An 18981-nucleotide genomic window follows, 5' to 3' on the forward strand; every position below is an offset into this window, starting at 1 on the left:
GTGTAGTTTTATATTTATAAAGCAGAAATTAGACTCCATTCTTCCATAGCAGATAAGGAATTCAGTTTTGCTTTTCAGCTGCAAATATGAAAATGTGCAGTATGGAGTTTTTTATTTGAATTATATAAGAAGAAGTAAATGAAAAAGCCAGGATCAACATTGTGTTTGAAAGATTTAGTTCTAAAGATCTTTTTTTAAAGATACATTTTTTGTTTAATATTAATACCAGAGATGAAATCACAGGACAGATATTCAGTTTTTCCTTCTCAGGGACCATACCAGTGAACAGTGCACTGGTTAACTATAGTTTTGTCTGGCACAAAAAATGGGATGGTAGCCACCTCCTACAGTCAATGCTCAAGGGCGCTGTGATTGTCACCCTCTTTATACATAGCAGCTGTAGAGTAATCATCATTTCAGCAGCAATTGACCTTGCAAATACAAGGTCCTGAGGCAATGAAATGCTTTACAACAAAGCTGCTGGAATGGCATCCAGGGCAGAGAGATCAGCACTGGTGTAGAAGCATCTAAGACTGAAGACAGAAGGGCCTATATTTGTTTCCCAAATACAGAAGAGAAACGCATTATCAGCAAAGAGTGAAGAACATTAAAAGACTGAACATATTTCCAAGCTATTTGTAAAAAAGGACTCATCTTTTAACTCTATTTAATATTGCAAGGAAGGAAATTGTTCTGGCTCACACCTGATGAGCGTGCAAGGATAGAGGAAATGGAGCATTTTAATTATGTAAGAGCTCTGTCGGTAAAGAAACAAACATTGGTAGATCAAACTGGGCACTAAATCTAGTCCAGCATCATGTTCTCGCAACAGATCATATCTGAAGTGTCTGTGAAAGACTGCAAGCAAAAATTAAATTATTTTGATAATTTGGGAAGCTATGTATGTGAGGTTTCTGGATCCTGCACATGTGTGAATTGGACCAGAACTTCAGTCAGATCACAGGCTGATCTATGCTGGCTCTTTATCTTGCTTTTGCCTTAAATTACTGCTCCTTCGGAGTCCTGAAAGACAGCAAACATCTGTTGATTGTTGCTGCTACTGATACACAAAGGAAATTTACAGCAATCTTCTGCCCCTCAGAAGGCTTGGGCTGCCAGGCAGGATTGCTGGGGCAATGCAATCCCTTCAGAAGGGTTAAACACTGCAATTCCCCTGTGTCCCAGTGCCCATTGCTTCCCGAGGGATCCCTGTGCCCCTTTGCTCTGGGCTTCTATGCTGAGGTGCCCCTAAACTGTCCTGAGAGCCAGGGCATTCCTGCTCCTTGGAAGGTAGCCCACAGTCTGTATAATTTACAGAGCTAGTGAGCACTGCTAGATCTAGCAACTCTATGTTCCCCAAATTAATGATCCAGCAGAGGCTAACCAGGTGATAGAAGGACAAGCCTATTGATTTTTGCTTTTTTATTCAACCTCAAGCTGAAATGCACTGCCAAAACAGGCAATCTTGTGATGAGGAGAAGACCTTGCACACATCAATGTTGGCAGATTTCCTGTAGGAAGCTGTGGCGTCTCTTCGTCTTTCTCTCTCTGTAGTTGACCCCATTACTCGTCCTAAGATTCTAAGACCTTTTTTTCCAACACTCTTATGCACAGTTTGAGGTGTCCTGAAAGGAGATGAGAGTTTCTGTCTTTCCCAAATACTATTTAATTTTTTAAACTTTTAATGTGTACATCCCAGTGTCTTAACTGTAGGTTTGTTTAATGTTTTGGGAGGGCTTTTTAATGATAGTGTTGATAATAACCATCAATGGCTCATAAATTTTATTGTCCATTGAAAAATAATTCTACCTTTTTTAATTTTCTACCCTCTGAGTTTAATAGCAAGTTCTTTCCATTTTTTAGTCTGTGGAGGCACATCTAGAAGCATTCATGCCACCTTCTTGATATCATACATTATTTTGAAAGCCTTTGTCAACACCTTTTTGTCTTTTTTCCTAAAATAAACTGTTCCAAACTTTTCAATGTCTCTTCACACAAATGTAGTTTCTGAAACCAGCTACACCCATATTTTATCTCTCACTTCTTCCTATTCTCAGACTTTTTTAAAAAAGACAGCTGGAGATGAACACCTTGTTTCAGGTGCTTAGGCACTTCTTAATGGATTTATTACATTTTCAGGCTGGTTTTCCCATTCTTGTTTGTTCTAAAATTTCACTTGATTACAGTTTATTTTCTGAATGCTGCAGCCCCTTGGATGGCAGGGCTTTCAATTAATTTCTAGAGTTATTGCAGCTTTAATTTAGACCCCGAGAAGCTGTTTTAATAACTCAGTCTTCCATCCAATGTGCCCTACACTGATCAGCAGCAAAGAGGTGACAAGGTTCTACCAATCAATTATTAGTTATTGCAAGGAATCACAGATACCAAATAGGATCCTGGCAAAGTGAGATGTTTTAGATTATCATCACTGAGTTGTAAGGTAGGTGTGAGAGATAAAGGAATTAGGATACTTGTCTGCTGCACACCTCAGTCTCCTAAAGGAAAAGGCCAGAATAGTTGCACAACTCCCTGTGGCTGTACAGCAATGTCACTTCAGTGAGATCTGTTCTTTGGGGAAGGACAGTAAGAATGTGAAAACTTGGAGAGACACACTGGAGCTGAATAGGATTGATGTCATATTGGAGAAAAGCCATTCTGTCCCACAGATAATCAACTTTAGCCCTGCCTTTACAGGCATTCCTAACAGGCATTCTGTCACGTGGCTCCCAGTCTTGAGTATATCTCATCAGTAACCAGACATGAGACATCTTGTGAGACACCACATATCACTACATATGAGAAAACTCAAGCAAAATTAGTCCTTGAGCTACATATATTATATAGCCCCCAAAAATATATACTTCTCCATTATAAACATGTGTTTTCTTCTTAAACGTGGGTATTCCAATTACAGATTGCAAGAGGGAAACAAGAATTCTCCTCAGATCACCTGGAAACTTTAATGTCCTGAATCACGCCAAGCCATAACGCCAGGTGATTTATTTCAAGCAATATCTGACATCTCATTGTAACCAGCTGTTCTGCAAGTAATGATCATCCCTTCAAATGTAAAGAATTTCTGAATTTAGCATCATGCATCTCCATTGCCACCTCATGTGGTTCAAAACAAGATTAAAAAAATACAGAAAGGAGCACTGTTGTAACTAAGAATACTATTCTAGGTGTCAATCTGTTTTAGCAAAGCACTACATTTGGAAGACTTACTAAGGTGGTATCCTATTTAAAACATACTAGGCCAGATTTATTTCCAGAGGAATGCAAATTAAGGCAAAAAAATTAAGAATCATTTATAGTTGAAGAACATAAATATATAGAACAATGATTAGAGAAGTCAACCATTGTAGTTTATGGACTCTGTTGTTGCTATACTGATTTGGTAGGGTGTGTATCTTCCATCCTGCTTTATGACATTCATGTCATAAAGCTGTGGAAGGGAATTCAGAAGCCTGTGTTCATGCTGTGCTTGTTATAAATGTCAGCTAGCACAGCATTTGACTTCAGCTGCGTTTTTTTATATTTCAGCAATCATCATGATCATGATGGTATAGTTTTGATGGGCATGTGGATTTCCCCTGCATCAAGCATCTGTATCTACGTAGGAAACCTATTGCAGCTCCTGGAAATGGAGGCTGAGTGATTTCCATAGTAATTCAAATTGAGATTGATGTCAGGCTCCCTGGGCAAGCTGCCTGCACAAGTGGGGAAGAAGGAATAGAGAGAGCTGGAGCAAACTCCGCATAGCCACATTTCTGTGTTCCACCCCAGGGACAGGGAGCACCCACCAACATACCTGGTGTGTCAAAAATCAGCAGATTTTAATCAGAAATGCGTGTGGCTGCGTCCTCAACCAAAAGGGTGAGGGAACTGGATCACTTTTTACTGTTTTAAATGGAGTTTTAATTTAAAAACTAGCAGTATTTGGCAAACTGGAAGGAATTCAATCCTTATTTCCTCACATTTTATACAAACTCTGCTGTAAGCAGTCAACATTAGGGTTACAGTTAAAATGTACTTCATATTACACTTACATATAGTAGCTAGGTGAACAAACCTGATAGGCAGCCCATGTAGCAGCATCAACATCTACCTTTCCATATGTTATAAATCAGTTTTAAAATGTATCCAGTTTTGAAGGGTATTGTTTGGCTTCATTATAACACAGATGAGCAATAGATGCCAGCTCACTATAAGATGCTGGGTCTGAAAAAGTTAATTTTCACTCTTAAAATTCTCTTGGATTCTGTGCAGTTATAAAGGAAACATGCCCTCTCTTCAGATCCTCTGTAGCCATTATAGGCCCAAAATAATTCTCCAGACACTGGACAGCATTTTTTAAGGAGAAGCAAATTAAAGGGTCTCCAGCCACCTGAAGCATCTGCAATACCAGGAAAAAAAAAAAAAAAAAAAAAAAAAAAAAGAAAGAAAGCTATGTCTGTCTTTTCATGTAGAGGGAGAAAATTTGCATAGTGTCCTCTTATGTGCCATCATGTTCTGAAGTGAAGAGTACTGCAGCTAATTTAGTGTCTCTGACATGCTAATTAGCATCTCTGGAAACATGAGAAATATATACTTTTCTTTTAATAATACAATGGCTTTGAGGCTCAAAATAGTTAAGTATCACAACAGGAAGCACTGCAGAGCAAATGGCACTGTATATAGAGCAATCAGGAAGGGAGGAAGAGGCTGAAATTTTATAAAGGCAAGAGTCAACACTTAAAACACTGGGCACCACACTTATGCTCTCAAGAAGCATAGAGAGCATCCCACCTTCTCTCCACCACTGCACCAGAGAATGCACAGACAATTCTCTCTCTCACCCCCTTCCCCAGCATGTCACTTTTCTTGATTCTTTGCACCCAGACATGGGGGTGGTGAACTGGAGGGTGACTTACTGTAAGTTATATATGTCTATTGATCAGAGAAAAAATAAGAAAGAGAAATTGAAGTGGAGGTGGTGCTTTCAGGAGACAAATACTTTTAGATCCAAGTCTCCTGGAGAAAACTCCATGTTTTCTGAGGTTGAGCAACTGGTTTCATATGCCATTCAAATTTGCCTGTCTGTGCTGCTGGTAACAAGTGTGAACTTCAGCCCTCATTTCACTACAAGACAAGATGAGGGTTACCCCACTGATGGAAGGCTGCCCCATTGTTTGCTTTGCTGTGTGACTTCCTTCTTTTGAGAGTTCCTTCTGCCAAGCCAGCTGAAAATCCAGGACAGTTGTTATTCTGTTCATGTGTTTATTTAGACTGCCAAGTTAGCTATTGTGGGAGAATTTTTGCAGAAATGAGTGGGATTTGTCACGGGTTCTGTAATTTCTGTGCAAAGTACGGGGACTTTTCTTTGAAAGGTGTGGGGACTCTATGCAGGCAGCCCTGTGCTTCGCTAAACCCTTTCAAAGGAAACAAGAAACTGAACAATTTGGAGAGGGAGTTTAGTACAACTAGACATAGTGTTGTGGGTGGTGAAGCTGCTCCCATTTTGTCAGAGAGAGGATATTTTCATTGTTACTAGAAGTGACTGGAGAACAGCTTCAGGCCTATCATTCAAGAAAAGGAGCTCTTACTTTCCAAATTTTTTACAATTTTTTGATCCAGAAATCATCTAATAGGTGCTCACAGGTTTTCATCATATTTAGATTCCAGCTGAAATTTTATTCTGTTCCTTTCTTAGTGGTGTTCACTTTTAAAGAGAAAATTGCAGCCCCCTGTGCCCATACTCATGCATTAGTATAAGTCAAAGAGCTTAGGGCTGTAGGGCTCTACCTGTTTTCCTCTTTCACTTGAGCATTGATTCATTTCATCTTTATTTCCTTGCTTTAGAAGCCTGCTCCTGGAAAGCAAGGAGAGGCAATGCTAGGACAGACAAAATCAGCAGTAGTCTTCTGTTTGAGGCAGAAGAGTGCAGGTTTCTTCTGACACTTTTGCCTGATCCAGAGCCTTGGAAAGCTCATGAAAGTCTTAAAGACTTGGACCACCCATCTGACACTTGCATTTGAATGGATTTTCCCTGTGGTTCTGTGAGGGCTGTCTCCACTGGAGCACAGGCTGTGTGTTTTGGAGCTGGGCTTCCTGTCCTGCTGACACGCCTACAGCTGCCTTTAGCATCTCAAGCAACCTGTCCTCAGTGAACAGGCAAACAGAATGAAGATCACTTGCACTGGGGTTTTTACCCATCAAGAGAAGGAGACAGATGGCAGAAAAGGAGGTAACTGAAACATCTACCTCTTCTGAAATGCTTTAAGAGAAAGGCAAGGTTATAGGATATAAAAAAAAATCCAGGACTAATATATAAAATAAAGAGAGAAGGCCTATCTAACCTAACAGGGTTAAGGTAATGTGATTGGAGAAGACCTGGTATCAAAAGTGATGTGGGGCACATTATCAGTCATGTTCAAAAGAATGTAATTGGCACAAAACCACAGCATGCCATGGCAAAGCCAGCCATTCCAATTGAAAAATCTGTGCTGGCTGAGAAGCAGAAAGCTGTGTCCAGACAGAAATCCTCTGTGCTGACAGATTTTTGCCTGCTGGTAGCCTAAAGATGAAATCCTCCACTAGTCAGTGTCCTTGGGCAAAGCCATTCCTGCAGTCTAAGGCCCATTAAATATGGCATCTGCTAAATCACTGGCTGGTAGTAAGGAAAAGATCTTTTGGGAAGGATGCTGAAATAAGTAGTGCTGCTGGAGAAATATGTGATCAAGGCACCACAAAGGAAATGGTGTATTACTAATAATGTCAAGGAGACCTGTCGAGACTTAAAATAGAGACTTTGAGCTCCACAATGCGCATGTCATTAGGATGAGCCCTCATGCCTTTTTAAGAGCAGATGCTCTTCCCCTCCTTTTTTTTTTTTTTTGTGGGAAAAGTCCTCTCCATCCACTGGAGTAGTGTAGTGTCCAGAAGCATTTCTGGTTGCAGGACAAAAGCAGATTGATATTCCAGGGACACATAACTTGAGGATGAGTGGCCTTTCTGTGATCTTTAATAAGACTGCAATCTTTTCCTCCTTGAGGGGCATTATAACAAAAATGTCTCCCCTATTTGGGAGCTCCTTTTTAAAGAATATATAATATCTGAGGCTTACTTTCTTCTGTCCAATTACAACAAAATTGGGGAATGGGTGCAAAATTTATTGCAACAAGGACAGATAACATGCATATAAACATAGACAATGAATGTAATTACATAAGCCTCATTTCCTGAGCAAACCAAGCTAAAAAAGATTTAATTACTGTTACTTGGCCAAGAGACACATGAAGCAAAAGCTGCTGATGTTTTGATTTTCTGTCTGGGGATTTTTTTTTAATAGTCGTCAGTATGATTTATATAGGGCCTAGAATAGCTGTGCACTTTTCAGAACAGTATTCAGACTAGGGCTGGGATACAAGAAGAGTACACAACAATGAAGTACTTGGAAAGAAAATTAAATTTGAGCTGTCCCAAAAATTCTTCCCCAAAAAAATTTCACGTATAGGATCTTGCACAAAAAGTCTCACTATTTTATAATGGTGGTTTGGTATTGTTTTCTTTTTTTCCTTCCTTAATATAAACATGCCAAGCAAATTTTTTAAAAAGGGCTTTCCATGAGCTGGATATACAGATAATATTTTCTTTCAGAAACATGGGTGCACATTTTTCAGGAACAAATGATTCTAACAGACCCTGGCAACTGCTTTGTGAACCTGGCATTACTGTCATTTTCACTGCCACAGAACAGGCTGTTTCACTGTCGATCACCCAAGGGCCAAAAAGCACCTTTGTCTGGGACAGAGCTGCTAGGCTTCCTGGCATGCACCCTGGACCACCCTTGTAGCCATAATATTTTGTGTGATGACAGCAGCCTGATGCTCTGGAAGGACTTGGGGGAGCCATAGGCTCAGGAGGATTCGGAGCTATTGCAGGCAGATGTGTTCTGTGCTGATACAAAATTCAAATGCCCCTAAATCCTTATCAGAAAATGAAGCAGCACAACACTACGTATGGCAGGTGTGTAGACTTATTTCACATTTTATCTGTTTCTGAAAAAAGGTATTGAAGAACTTGATACGTACTGGTTAACTACAGGCAAAGCTATCCGTGAACCTAAGGGCTAAGAAATAGGGCACCCCAATGAAAATTGAGATGCATGAGGGAAGCACAGCTGATATCTTTTTTCTATCAGGAAAAAGGATCAGTGACCTGGTTTCTTCAGTTCTACCTCCACCAGAATTCTTCAATTTTAGAGAATTAATGGATCATCTGAGGAGATTTAGATCATGATTAGAGTCTGGGACCAGAAATTGTGAAATAAACTCTCAGGAGACTCAGTATTTACCCTATTGTGTACGGTAAAATACTGAGATTTACGGTCACTCTGGGAATCTGGAGACAACTGTAATAGGTCATGACTGCTCAGAAGTTTTAGCTAAGCTAAAGTAAAACTAACCAAAATGAATTTCATGTGCTGGAAATAACACACCTGGGTAAGAGATTAAGGCACTGAGATACACAGACACATCAGAGAAAGATCAGTATAACCAATACATGCATCTCAAAAGGTGAGAAAAGGACAGGAAGGATACTTGGACTGATGTAGTACACAGCACTATCAGCTAATTTCCATTAGCAGTTTCCAGGAGCAAATGAGATACAAATATTGAGGTGGGGGGGGGGGGAGGCAATAAGCAGAGAAGCAACAGTCCAGATGCTTGGAAAGTAAATGACAGACAAAGATGTTGATAAATGTTTCCACAGAAGAAAAATTCAGTGAATGCAGTATGAATGTATTTACCAATTCATCATAACACTGTTGCTGGTGTTTAAATGAAAAAAAAAGCACAGTGCTTTCATGAATTTGAGTGTGACTATAAATATGCCAAAATCAACAATATGTTCTGTTCATCTGAAATTTCATTCCATCAGATAATTTTTGATGAGCTGTTATTATGATCAGGGACATTACATCTTAGCCATGACTTTTTCAGGGACTGAAAAAGTTCCATTTTTTATGAGCACGAGACAGAAAAAGTATTTTAACATTTTTCTTTGGTTGCCAAGTCTTGCATGCTTTGCCAATAAGGTGCAAACAAGTCCTACACAGCTAAAACTAGAAAACTAGCAAAATATTACCAAAATAATAGAAATTGATTTGATGCTTTACTTTACAGAGCTATAAATGTTATTTTTTAGTGTGTGTGCAAATGACTATAAAGGTGTGTAAATAACAATAAATCTACATACAGAATGATAGTAAAGTTTGTATAGGCTTTTTCTTTTCAACAGCAACAGCCCTATTCCACATATCATTTAAAAGCTCATCCTGCTTAATCTCAGTTTTAATGAAATTTTCTGTTTAGTTTTGAATTTATGCTGCAAATTATTTTATTCTATGAAATGGCAGTACTCAAGAAAAACTGTGTTTTCAATTTGGAGTGTTCTGTTGTTTTACCTTTTGCTATTCATTCCTGGGAAGATCTATATAAAAGTCATAATAAACTTGTATGGAAGTCTAATTCATAACCTGCTTCCATTAATGCTGTGTTGACTGAGAATAGTATATTTCTGATGTTTTTTTTAAAGCCATGGGCTTTGCTGATGCAGCTTCTGTGAAGCTTGTAATGGGTTTCATGGCAATTTAGAAAAAACATTATCCATAGCTGAATTTTCATTTTCATGGGTCTGAAAATGTACAGGTCAGGCTAGTCACAAAATATATGGAGTATGTGAGCTAAATATCTAGCTACAATGATTTCTGTAAATGAAATTGGATAGAAAATTTCTATATGGGGGCCAGTGTGGATAGATTGTAGAGTATTTCTAGCCCAAGTTGGACACTGGAAAATAGGTGGATGCCAATACTCCCAAGGATGCTATAATTATTTCATTTTAACAGTTACCTTCAAGTTGTGAATACAAATTTTTCTATCTATACATTATTATTAATTATTATTTACAAATTCTTCCTATCCATCTTTAGAGATGCTGCCAATAGGTGCTCTTTTAACTGCACTCATACTTAACATGCACATACTGATTATTGAGTGGCACTTGAAAGATAAGGATTAAGCATGTTTAGAATAATCCTTAAATACTCTCAGGCCCATGTGAGAAACACAAAATGAGTTCTCAGTGTTAAAAACCCCATTCATATCAAGTGTTCAAATAAAAAGCTTAGATAGATTACTTCTCAATGAGAGGAAAAAGCCTGTAATTAAATTATGTTCTCTCTATTTGTCCCCACCTGCCTGGACTAAGAAACTTCACTGGTGTACTTTTTTACATTTCCTGAGCTATATAAGGCTGTATTTTTTACTTTGTTTGAGGTCTGAGTCTTCACCTGAATCTCTGCTTGTTCATTAGATATTTTCAGATGAGCCAAAACACATTTTCTCAGTACTTTGCTTAACAAAGCAATGCATGAAATAAACAATGTTATCTTTCCCATCAGGATAGTCTTAAAAGAAATCTTAGTAGTCCTACGTGCAGGATTCAGTTAATTACTGTAATTAAATGGGTAAAGACAGGATTATTTTATCTTGTAATATCCAGTACAGTCGAAGCTGATACTGAACATTTTTAGGTTATTTTTAATCCAAAACACATACATTTGTGATAAAGAACTTTGGAATTTACTTCATTTAACTTGCACAGCTATTTTGCCCTTAATTTTGAGGTGGCCTCTATAATCAGTAAGAAAAAAAATATTCTTAAAAGGCCTTTAGAGAATGGTATTCAGCTCCTGCTGGGGTGTTTGAAATCAGCTGACCAGAATCTTTTGGTGGCACTGCAGTCCATCCCAGTCATAAGAAATTTAAGTACTTGCTTTAGAAGGTCATTGTCAGTAAGCATCTTCAATAAAAGAGCACTTGAAATAAATGGAAAAGGAAGATTGTGTTCTGGCTATAGAGGATGTGAGCAGATCAAAGAATTGAAGATTTGAGAGATATTCCTTTAATAAACTGAGATTCATGTTCTACTTCAACTGTTTTATAGCTCTGATTTCTAAAATGTCCCAAGCAAGCCCTGATAGGTTTGGTTTTAAATTCTCTTGCTAGGAGCTTTGACTTTCTCTGATTTATAAAAATATTTTTCATCTGCTTTATTGAAATAATGCTGTCTTCCTCTTTTACATAAGGCTGAATTAGGAGCCAGCTGCTGTACAGAAAATTGTGAGTGATTGACATCACCTATATCTACCTGAGATACTATTTCAGTAGACAGTCACTCAGACTTTGCACATCTTAGCAAAAATTCTGGGAAGCACCTCAAAATTTTCACATCCAGCACAAAATTCATGTTGCAATGATCATGAGAAAATCTTGCCTGCAGCTGGAGGTTCTTCAGTGGTCAGTTATAAACGAAAAAGAAATTATTTTTTCTCTTCTCGCTTGAGCTCATGCAGTCAGCCAAGCACAATATTTTAGCTGCTAAAATATTCATTTTGAGCTGTTTGTTTTCCATTAGAGAACTCAATGTACCTATTTTGGTGAGTCTGATCTTTCAGCAGCAGCACATAGTTCTTGAATTCTCAGCATCATTCAGACGTTGTTGTGGAGCATGTGTAAAAGAAGGGAGAATGCGGTGAGATGATGAGATTGAGATTGAGATTGAGATTGAGATTGAGATTGAGATGAGATGAGATGAGATGAGATGAGATGAGATGAGATGAGATGAGATGAGATGAGATGAGCATCTCTTTGAATCTCACCCTAAGTCCTATGGAGCACAGCAAGTGCTCAGGTGAAGCCTCCCATCTCTATGCAGAGCTGCCCGTGGTGTCTAAGATCTAGGACTGGACAAAGCAGCAGCACAGGATTCCAGCAGATTCTCAAAGGCCACATCTTTGCCATACATTTCTGAAAACATCCTTTTACTGAAAATCACCATCTGCAGTTTTGCAGCCAATACATGTGTGAGACTTGGAATACATTATCAAAAGTTTTCTGTACCTAATTATGAATAAAGTATGTTCTTTGTCTGTAAAGACACACATTTGTGAAGCACCACCAGTTCATTATCAAATAGCTATGTTAGCTATGAAACATAAGTAGAAGGAGCTAGAAACTGAAATTCTGTCTCTTATTTGCATATTTGTTTATATGAAGGAGATTTTTAAATACATGGGTAGTAGAACAAATACATATTCCAGAATCATTCAGATCCAAAGACAACTTGAGCTAGGAAAACTGCTTTCTGGACTTTCATTCTTCCCTGCAAGGGGTTGGTATTGCAGAAAACTGAGGGCAAAATCTTCACATTGTTACATTCATAAAGGAACAGGAAGCTGAGGTGAAGTATCCATTCCAGAAAGAGCATGAAGAAGACTGCACATGACTAAGCAAACTTTGCCCTCAGTACTCTGATCTGTGCCAGAATTCTAGCCTTAGGATAGATACAATTTATATCCAACAAACTAGACATGAGATCAGCCCATTTACTGTTAGTGATGTCAGGCATGGGTATGAAATATGTCTGAATCAGAAGAATCTGAACATTTAGCAGGTGTTTTAGTTACCAGTGAATTAATTTGTGAAAGAAATTGCTGGCCAGAACAATGCAAGCAATTGTTGCACATGAGGCTTCTGAAAATTGCCTTCCAAATGAAACTGTTAGCAAGCATTAAAAATAAGTATATAGATAAAAATGCATAGAAAAACATCAATACAGGCTATAAGATGAGACTGTTTTTTCAGTTTTAGTTTTGGTGGATTTTTTTCAGAAAAGATGAAGCCATTTTTAAAACAATAGAAAGGTGGAATTATAGGGACAATATATGATAAAAATAACCATTTTCCAAAACCAAATCACTCATGGTACTACTTGTAAATAAGTCAAAATGGAAGTTGTTTGGCCAGCATAAGGATAAAGGTGTGATGATGCAACAGGATTGCCTTAGTTTCTTAATGTAATTTCAAACTAGTCTGCCTATCCTTTAGGATCTCATACTTGGAACAGGGAGTTTTTGCTGCTAGGGCTGTGTGTGACAAAATCTTAGCACCCCTATTTGAGATGCATCTGTTATTTTTTAGAAGATAGTGAGTACATGGAAAAGCTACATCTCAAAATGACATCAGGAGGAAACCTCTCTCTTTTGAGTCCAATTATGGTCATCTTTTTCAGCCTTCTTTCCCTTCTCATTTTCATCCTTCTCTTCTCTTCTCTTCTCTTCTCTTCTCTTCTCTTCTCTTCTCTTCTCTTCTCTTCTCTTCTCTTCTCTTCTCTTCTCTTCTCTTCTCTTCTCTTCTCTTCTCTTCTCTTCTCTTCTCTTCTCTTCTCTTCTCTTCTCTTCATTTGTCTATGAGTAGCAAGGAAATTATTACTTCCTACAAAAGCTGGTTCACAGAAAATCCTTGTTTTGGGATCTATTTCTGTGACAGCAACACCTCTCTTTTCCTTCTTTCTATTTTGAAGGCCCAAAAAAGAATTGATGCCACGAGTTCCTCCCCAAAGCTAAGCTACCATGCAATTTATCAGTAAGTCACATCAGCGTTCTACACATCTATCGAATAGAGAATTAGTCCCAGGTAAGGGATAATTAAGCATTACTGTTAGTGATAGTGACTGGATCCTCTAGTTCTTCATCAGAATTGTATCACAGTTATATTAAGGCAAATTTTTAGGTAGAAAAACTATCTTCAATGGGACATGTATCCTTTAACTTCAGGGCAGTATTAGATCCATTAATCTGCAGTCATGATGATGTTGGTTGATTTTTTTCCATGAGCTAATGTACTGTTAATAAGGTGTCAATTACTGATGCAAGCTAACAGGGCAAAGAATAACATTTCTAATTGCTGTAGTTATCACCTAAGTGCAATTATCTACTACTGCTGAAATAAATTACTTCAGGATTAAAAGCTGTCTTTACAACATACACATTTTTCTTTAATTATTGTTATTACCATAGCTGCTTTTCAAGTACCTCATCCTTTCCTGTTCCTTTCCTGTTCCTTTCCTGTTCCTTTCCTTTCCTTTCCTTTCCTTTCCTTTCCTTTCCTTTCCTTTCCTTTCCTTTCCTTTCCTTTCCTTTCCTTTCCTTTCCTTTCCTTTCCTTTCCTTTCCTTTCCTTTCCTTTCCTTTCCTTTCCTTTCCTTTCCTTTCCTTTCCTTTCCTTTCCTCCCCTCCCCTTCCCCTCCCCTTCCTTTTCCCTTTTCCCTTTTCCCTTTTCCCTTTTCCCTTTTCCCTTTTCCCTTTTCCCTTTTCTTCCCCTTCCCCTTCATTAGGGGACAGAAATAAGTCAATATGCATTAAACTATTAGTATTGTTTTCCATAGATGTAAAGCAAATTATTAAGTCTCCATTCACTTTCCCTACTTTTGCTTCACTCTACCCTGAAGGGTTCCTCCTGGTGAAACATAAGGAGTTGTCTATATACCCCATTTTTAAATTTTTTTAATTTTTAAACTAATTGAACTACAACTTTGCTTTTTCTGCCATCTAGTTGTGCTTAGTAAGTTCTTACTATCATGAAATCTAAGGTAATAATACCAATTTTAATAGGGGAACTTTCAGGATTCTCCTACTTTAAAAGCCTTCTGAGAACAAACACCATACAGATACAGGAACAGATCACTGAGAAACCTCTTCCTCCAAACACCAAGAAGTTTGGATTAAAATTCAGTTTGCTTGCCAACAAAGCAATTCTAAAGACTGCTAACAAGAAAAAAAAAAAAAAAAGCCCAGGCAGATTTTGTGGAAGCATGTGATTTGTCATTCACAACATGGTACCAGAGAAAGGTGCATTTGTGGAGTTCATTATCCTCTTCTGACCCAGGCTGTGCTGACAGAGGTCTCCCAATTAGCCTGAAGCAGAGTTAACAAGATAGCATTCAAGGAGGCAAAGTGTTTCTGGCTGTATGGTGTAAAGGGCTGCTTATTCCTTGCCTCTAATTGGAATAGAGCATCCTCCCTCTCCTGACCACTTCACCAGCCTCTACAACCCTCCCTCCATGTCCGTGATGTAGCCTCCAGCTACTAACTGATGGCAGCAGCTCGTCTTTGAGATCACATTTCCCACTGGCTTTGAGTCTCTAACACCCATGGAAAAGCAAAACCTTCCCACAATCCAGCTACATCTTTCAAAAACATACTCTTGTCACAAGCATCAGCTCCTGACAGATACTTAACAGAGCCAATCCCTTCTTCCGTGCTTCCCCCGCATTTTCAGCTTTGCTGCTGCTTTCATTAAGCATATTCTGAGCACACCAATTTTTGCAAGGCTAAGAAGGAGCCTAATTCTTTTATTCCTTCTGCTATAAGCTGGATCTGCCTGTGTTACATGTGAATGAACAGTGTGGGGAACCAGCAGTGACATAAATGTATTTCACAGAGTGGGTAAAGTATGTCTGAAGAGATGAAAGACATTATTTATTTTTTCTATGCCTCTCTATCTTTTCATTGCTTGGATACTTTTCTGTGGAATTTTTTTTCCCTTTTCAAGTGGTCTGTGTCCTTTTTGACATGATGTCTTTTCAGCTGTCTTTCCAGCTCTACTCACTTCCAAAATAACCACATTGTCACACAAAATAAAGTGAAACAAAGATATCAGGCCCTGATCCAAGATGTCCAGATCAATAACAGCACTGGGGAAATCAAGGTTAGAGGCAGTATGCACAAACAGGCATCAATGGTCATATTACAAAAGTTGGAGATTTTTCCATCAGTGTTCATTCCTGTAGCAGTCATGCTTCAGGGCCATTTGATAAGAATTCTCAAAACCAGCTTATGGCTGCATATGCCTCTTACCCAGCCTGGTGATATTTTTGGCCTTGACCATTCTTTCAGCACTTTGGTGGAGCCTTCTGCACAAGTCAGTCTCCCTGGAAAGTAAAGCAGTATGAACATGAAATTTAAATATGTTTAACCTTCCGCTTCTAAATTATACGGTGGTGATGTGAGAAGATCTGGTAACATGAGTCCAAGTATTTCAATAATAAAGGGCAAATACAGGAAAATGCAGAGAATCTCAGAGGTTTTCCTGACAATTTACCTTTCTGTCATAATTGTTTCACCTTCAAAATGGCATAAGTGGAAAAGCAAAGTCATTATGTATGTTTGGTGAAAGTAAACACAAGGCATTACACATATACTTTCTCTTGAGCTCTTAAAGAATCAAATTTGCTTCTGACTTGATTTTGCACAAACATGTAGTACCATCTTACAAAAAACAGATGATCAGGGTGGTCTCTAAAAGTTGCTGATATGGCATATAAAAGTTGTAGCACTGCCTACAAAACAACCTTTGGGACAGAAAGTAGGATAATTTAATCAAGTAAAATGATGGGAGGGAAAACTAAGTTGTTGACACAGGCTTTGGCTGAGAAGATCCTGAGTTGCAGGTTGCCAGAGCTCATATGGCTGTAACACAGATCACGCTTGGTTGTCTTTCTCCAGTACCATCACCCTTGCCATCTTACTGGCACCTGCTGGAAAGCCTACAGGGCCTCCTGGAGGCTTGCCCTACTGCGGTGTGAATATTTTTACATAACCTAAAGCAACTTGGAAGGGTAAATACACTTGACAGAAGTTTTTTCAGAGTGAATGACTTGAAGCTACAAAGTTAAAAATTCAAGATAATTTACTGTCGATTGTCATGCTGGGAAAATGAAAGGAAGCTGAACAGTAGAGATTGCATCTTCTTGTGGAGTACTGAAGCCTCCAGTTCTGATATTTGCTAAAATGAAATTTTTAAAGGCCTAGAAACAATTAGGCTGTGTACAAGAAATATTGAATATTACCGAAAGAACTATCATGAACAGTCTATTCTGTAAGTTAAATGAATTATAGGAGTGCTATACTGTCCAAAGAGATGTGTCACTCCTCCATAAAATTATTATTCTTTTAAATAATTGAAAAGTGAAGTCAGTCACCTGGCACCAGAGCAGAACATAATAGCAGTTACTTAAGAGGTTGAAACAACACCCATTGAATCTCTAGTACTTCTCTCTTTTGATGTAAGCAACCAAATCATTGTAAGAGCAGATCTCAGCAACTGTGGATTAAGGAACTATTGAAGTGTCACAATGGTCTCCTGAGGTCAGTTGCTTATGATTTAATGATGATGAATAATACTGAAAAGAGATACTTTGAAACTGAATCTGACCTTTCTTAGTCAAAAATACAGGAAAATTTGAAGGATGAGAGTCCATGAACTTGTTCCTGACTGCATGTTGTTCTTGTCAGGATGAACAGATATGCCTTGGTTAATGTGATAGCAAGCTTTCAGGCATACTGACAGAAAAATGGATTTTTTTTTGTGGAGTGGTCATGGGATGAAAAGAAAAAAAAACAAATAAGAAATTGAATTCAAGACTGACTGGCACAACTTTTTCAGCAAAATTTGGGGAGAAGATGTAAAAATGTTATTTTGTATCACTTAAAAATAAAGTATTAATTTATTTTTTTTTTTGCTTGCAAGATATTTGAAACATTTTTACTTACAATGATTATAGTGAAATTTATCTGAGAAAAGGGACTCCATCTTATGTTCCCTAATACTCAATTTAACACCACCACTCCCCACCCTCGTGCAGCTTGAGGCCATTTCCTCATCTTATTCTTTGTTTCTTGGAAGAGGAAGAAATGTGATCAGAGGGCTCAGTCAAACAGGAGCCAGACTCGGGAAGATTTCAGATCATTCAGGGCTGTGTCTTGGAGGCTCTGCAAAGCTTGACTTCTTTCACTGTATCGCTGCATCTTGTGACATAATCTGCTAGCCAAAAAAAATTAACCTTTAGGTCAATCTCACAGACTTGCACAGCGGAATTGGCAGCAGAATCTACTTGGCAGCAGGAGTTCTCACAGAGAACAGTGTTTGTTACTCAGTGGGTCCTTCACAGGTTATTTCTTTGCTTACATTGATGGGAAATATACAAATGTGACATTTTAAATTAACACATAGTGATTTTTTAGTCATTTTTTTAAGATAAGAACTAAGGGACTTGTGGGTACTCCTCTTGCTGTGTTAGTGGGAGGGATAAATGAGGCTGTGCACACCTTACAGCAGTACCCCGGCAGGGTGGAACCTAAAACAAGATTAAAAAGACACTCACAGGAGGAAGACATCAAGGAAATAGCTCCATGACCAGAGAGGTTGTTTTGCAATGCAAATATAAAAATGTATCGGTTTTCAATGGGGAAAAATAAATTAATGATGTGATAATTATATTAACCATCTATTGTTGTTGTTAGGCTTTTAATTTGCCTTGTAATCTACAGCTATTATATTAATGAGATGAATAAAAATTGATTGTATTATGCATTAGAGAACAATCTAATTTTAACTAGCATGGGTGGGCTGTTGTTTTCTAGATGGTTTATTGTTATGGTATGGACCGGTTGAAGATTTGTTGGGCATCGATTGGAAAATAACATTCTCTAACAAAGAGGAAATTAAAAATTGGCATAAGAATTAATATGACCACTGAGTGCTAAACTGATAAAGACTTTCAGAAGCTATTTCAGCAGTAGAGATCAGGTGATGCCTCATTAATTACCCCAGACTTCAGAAGAGATGTGGTAGCATAATCACTTTAAAATTCTCAAGCTCATTAAAATTTTGCTTTCTTTTGCACTGTAATGGTTCTTTCAGAAGTACAGTATCACACCCCCCACTAGAACTATTGCAGCTTTTAAAACAATGTCTCCTTTTCAATTGTTCGTATTTTCTGATGAGAGACTCCCCATTTTTTGCATTCTGTTGGTTTGCTTGGCTTCTTCAGAGTTATGCAAAGCTGCACACTTCTGTGCCTGGACCTCCAATTAGCACAGTCAACTGCACCTCTGAAGAGATCTGTTTGTGATAGAACCAATCATATTTTTTCTATTGTTAAAAAACAATGATTGTGAAAAATCACAGGTTTGCCAATATTATGATAATATACTGTATATAATAATATAGTATAATGCCAGTATTTTGTGTACATTATGTCTCTATTTTTGTGTGCCATACAACTCTGGAGAATGATGCCACTTAACTCACTG

At 38.1% G+C, this 18981-nt stretch overlaps 1 protein-coding gene across 1 annotated transcript in view; it reads left to right on the forward strand.

Annotated features, from left to right (window-relative positions):
- Nucleotides 1–18981, forward strand: part of LOC115903085 (gamma-aminobutyric acid receptor subunit gamma-3-like) — a 153806-nt gene that overhangs the window by 92188 nt on the left and 42637 nt on the right. The gene's annotated exons all lie outside the window — the stretch shown is intronic.

The sequence above is a fragment of the Camarhynchus parvulus genome, chromosome 1 (genome assembly GCF_901933205.1).
Source record: "Camarhynchus parvulus chromosome 1, STF_HiC, whole genome shotgun sequence".
NCBI lineage: Eukaryota > Metazoa > Chordata > Aves > Passeriformes > Thraupidae > Camarhynchus > Camarhynchus parvulus.